Source organism: Penaeus chinensis, chromosome 24, assembly GCF_019202785.1.
Source record: "Penaeus chinensis breed Huanghai No. 1 chromosome 24, ASM1920278v2, whole genome shotgun sequence".
NCBI lineage: Eukaryota > Metazoa > Arthropoda > Malacostraca > Decapoda > Penaeidae > Penaeus > Penaeus chinensis.
In genome coordinates this window covers 6279995-6284994 of record NC_061842.1, presented here as the reverse complement: position 1 = coordinate 6284994, position 5000 = coordinate 6279995, and the positions used below count along the sequence as shown (strand labels likewise).

Genomic DNA, 5000 nt, shown 5'->3' with positions numbered 1-5000 from the left:
CGAGGAGCCCCGGGCCACACAAGCACAGACACTTGTAACTACACACTTACACAACGCGGGCAGGTCTCCGCGCGTGGAAACACAGAGGCTGACGTAATAACAGATAAGGCACACGGGCGAAGAGAATGAAGCGATGCAAGAGGGCGAGGAGGGAATCGAGGAGAGGCCCCTCGGTCCCCGACCCAAAACAGCCACAGGGACCGACTCAAAGGGTCACCGAAAACACATGAATACTTGACGGCCGATGAGCCCGCCTCGAGGCCTATGACAGACCGGCTTAATCTCTGCTGGTTTCGAGGTTCATCCGCGAGGGCGTAATCGATAGGGCGGCGGGGAACAAGGGAGACTTAGCGGAGGGGGAGATAATTGCAGGGGGGAGGGCAGGGCGGCAGGGAGATGACCTGCTGAGAGGTTAGCTTTGGGAAGAACAGAGCTCGGTCGCGCACTCAAACTCGCTCCTGTACGCACGTATACGCTCACATCTGAGGTAGCGCACGCACACACACGCGCGAGCACACACACACACACACGTACAGTACATATACACCTAACTCAAACTGTCTCATCTCGGACACAAGCACACGCAAGCAAGCATACACCCAACAGAACAACAGAAACAAGAAAAGAAAATATAAAAGAGAAAAATCGGCGGGCAAGAAGTCCTATCAGCCAGCTCCTCAGGTTACTCGCCCTGGACAGTACTCGGGGAAGGAAATCCGACGCTCAGGTCTTGCCTTCGAGAGGTCAAACACATGTGGCGACCTCCCTGGTCCCTCGCGCCCCTCCCTCTGTGGCATGTTTACCCGGGCGCGAAGGAGCAGGGGAGGGGGGCTGACGGCAGAGTGGGAAAGGTTTGGGGGATGATGAGCAGCATATGGGCGAGGGCGTGTTTGTGTAAGGCACACCGTGGGCGGAGGTGAGACAACGTACAGGTTGCTAGATGGAGATAAGATTTAGGCAACGTGCCGATCGCGATAAAAGCCATGATCCGTCTGTGGGATCACTTTTTTTAATCAGCCAGAAATTAAATTTACAGATACAATGGCATTCTTGTTATATAATGGTTGATGATGATGGTGGTGGTGGTGGTGGTGGTGGTGGTGATGGTGATGGTGATGGTGATGGTGATGGTGATGGTGATGGTGATGGTGATGGTGATGGTGATGGTGATGGTGATGATGATGATGATGATGATGATGATGATGATAACAAAACAACAACAACAGTACTAACAATAACATAATAAAATCATTGTAAAGAAGTGTTATGATTGCGATCTGGTATTAACATATTACAAGCGTAACTACGCAAGGCATTTTCCAGCTTCACTGACTGCGCCAATTATCCCAAATATTGACCTACCGATCTTGTCACAGTACATAGAAGAGAACACAGCCACCTTAACCCCTGGGCGTATTATATGCAGCAAACCTTAAGTTCTTTTTACAACAGGGACACATACCTTTCCGACTGAGGTACCCGAGCTCGTTCTTTTGTCTGCGCTGCCTCCTGGTATGTGTTCTGGACACTGCCGGCGCGGAGCGAGTTCAGTAACCAACCCACATCCACTATGGGCCCGAAGTGTTGTACCGGAGCGTCCCCTGGCGTTTCTTCGTTATTGCGTTTATTAGAACTGTCTTTCACTTTTATGGTCTTTGTACGAGTAAGTGGTGGATTTGGAATTATAAAGGATTAGAATCTAAACGTTGTCAGTAGGATTTACTATGAGAACAAAGCATGTACTTTGAACATCAACAGAAACCGGTATGAACTGCTAAAATCCTTTCAAAGATGACACATTTTCTTAAATCAAACATCTCACTAGCCTCTCTTTGAAAAGAATATCACGTGATTATAAAGCAGTTACCTGTCACTCACACAGTTCTATCTAATGAAAGCATTCGGCAAACAAAGCACATACGTCTGGCAGCCCCTTTCGCCTGGAATCCTGAGAGTTGAGGCTTTGCAGGGAAGCCATGCTATATAGAAGGCGAAACACAACGAACTTCCCGTCCTTTTAGTTTACTTATTCACGAGTTATATAACCCTTTTTATAACAATTCTAAAAAGGGTGATTTGAATATAAACATATAGAAGATGGTTAGTGCTATAATAGGCCACAAGAATGGGCAAAAAGCGACGTAAAAAAATGTTCCTTGGGTCGTCCTCCAGGGCCTTCGCAACAAGCAGAAAAAAGACGAAACAATTTGTCAGTTAGCATGCTTTCTGCCGCCGGCGATGCTGCTTCAGTTGGAATTGTTATCGTTATCATGTTATTATTATAATTACGGTTATTATCATTATTACTTCCGATGCTGCTGTGGTTGGAATTGTTATAATATTCATCTTACTATTATAATTCCGATACTTATAATCATCTTAATCTGTTGCTGTTTTGACGATAATTTTTGTGATTATCATCATCGCAAATATTAACATTACTGTTAATTACTGTTATTATAATCCAGACAACTTTTATGACTTTTCTTGTCATTATTATCGTTATTATTAATAAGGATTATATTCTTATCATCATTATGTAATTATTAGAGTTATTATTATAGTTATTAAATAGCTATTATTATTATATTCTTATCAATATTATCATTCTTATAGTTATTATTAATATTGTTATTACAAATGACACTGCTGTTATGATTATCATTATTACTATCAGTATTAGCATACTGTCATTATTATTACAATTATTGTTGTTGTTATTAATATTATTACCATTATTGTTTCTCGTCATCATTATTTTTATTATTATGATCAATATTGTCATTGTTATTATCATTATCATTATTGTTATTAGTAGTCGGAGTTGTAACGTTTCATTATTGTTCTCATTATTGTAGTTATTATTGTTCTTGTTGTTATTGTTATTGTTATTCTTTTCATATTGTCATTAGTAGTAGTACTGTTCTTATTGTTATTACTGTGGTCATTATTGCTATTGTTATTATTTTTTTATTATTAGTGATTATCCTTATGATCATTACTATAGTTCTTATTATTATTATTGTTGTTGTTGTTATTGTTATCATTAGTATCATTATTATCATTATTACTATTGTTACTATTACTACCACTGTTATTATTATTATCATTATTATTATCAATATCAGTATTTTTATTATTTTTATTATTATTGTTATTATTATCATCGCCATCATCATCATCATCATTGTTATCATTACTGATATTATCATTGTTATTGTTTATTATTATCAGAATCATTATTATTTTTATATCTTTATTGTTTTTGTTATTATTAATAGTAGTAGAAGTAGTAATACCACTACTACTACTACAGTACTACAACTACTACTACTACTACTACAAATATTACTACTACTACCACTACTATTACTACTACTACAACTATTATCACTACTACTACAACTACTATTACTACTACTACCACTACTATTACTACTACTACAACTACTATTACTACTACTACCACTACTATTACTACTACTACAACTACTATTACTACTACTACAACTACTATTACTACTACTACAACTACTATTACTACTACTACTACTACCATAATTGTTGCTGTTGTTATTGTTGCTATTATCATTATTATCTTCATAATGAACATCATTACTATGAGTACTATTACTACTACCATTACTATTACTGTATCAAGTTTATTATCACTGTTATCATAATTATCTATTGTTTTAGTTATTTATTTGCTTCTGTCGTTATCTACCTTATCTCCATCACTAAGATTGTTATCACGTTTGATATCAAAGTTATATAATGATACCATATACTTTTTTTTTTTTTTCTTTTTCTTTTCTTTTTTACCGAAAACTCCGATCAAGGTTATATCGTGACTGGAAGCTTAGGTTGAAATTGATGAGTAAACACATTTGAGTTTGTCAAGGTTATGCGTAGTATTGTGATGATAATGCTAAAGCTATGGTTTATGGAGATGATGGTGAAGCAATGATGGAGATGATGATGATGAAGATGATGGTGATGAAGATGATGGTGATGAAATGATGGTGACGATGGTGATGAAATGATGGAGATGATGGAGATGAAGATGATGGAGATGATGGTGATGAAGATGATGGAGATGATGGTGATGAAATGATGGAGATGATGGAGATGAAATGATGGAGATGATGTTGAGGGGGATGGTGGAGATGATAGTGATGAAGATGATTATAATGATAAAGATGATGATAGTAATGCTAATCCTATTGGAGATAATATCAAATCATTGATACAATATTTGCAACAGTTATAACTTCAATAATGGAGAGTAATAGCAACTATAATAATAATAAGAGTAATAGCAACTATAATATTGAATTTTTTTTTTTTTTATTGATGACAGTTATTCATTACAATCTGCTGTGACATTTTGATCAAGATGAAATATAATGTTATGTCAATACTTTTATTTAACCTTCTCTTAATTTAGAATTTTAACCCTAAAGTTAGGATAAGATAAATATATTTAAGGTAAGATATTTTTACTATAATTCCTGATGAAAACTGAGGTAACGAATCATTAACAATAAATAACAAAACAACGACAACAACAACAAAACAAAAACACATTAATAATTCGTTTCAAAAAACAAAAATCTCTTCCACGGTATGTTTTCAAAACGAGGGTTGACCGAGAGAATGACAGAATATGAAATATGGAAGAAAGTGAAATAAAAATAGTAATAACAACGGATGAAAAATGAAACAAAAAAAGTGAAACAAAATCACTGTTTTTCAAAGTTGTTGTCTTATGCACATAAAAGCTTCTTTGTGTATTGGGTTTCTGTTGGTCACGATGTGGCGGAATGAAGGCTTTGGTCATGACAGAGAGAGAGACAGACAGACAGACAGAGGGAGGAAGGGAAGGAGGGAGAGAGAGAGACAGACAGACAGACAGAGTGAGAGAGTGAGTAAGTGAGAAAGGAAGGGAGGGAAGGAGAGAGAGAGAGAGAGAGAGAGAGAGAGATTCCATTTGTTAC

The 5000-nt window shown here is 36.9% G+C and overlaps 1 protein-coding gene across 1 annotated transcript in view; it reads right to left on the bottom strand.

Moving 5' to 3' along the window:
- The window catches only part of LOC125038111 (glycerophosphocholine cholinephosphodiesterase ENPP6-like), a 20234-nt gene extending 18573 nt beyond the window's left edge, over nt 1-1661 (bottom strand). The window contains exon 1 of the mRNA XM_047631402.1: nt 1463-1661. The gene's annotated coding sequence lies outside the window, so the exon portion shown is untranslated. The remainder of the gene's footprint in view (nt 1-1462) is intronic.
- Nucleotides 1662-5000: the final 3339 nt, after the last annotated feature.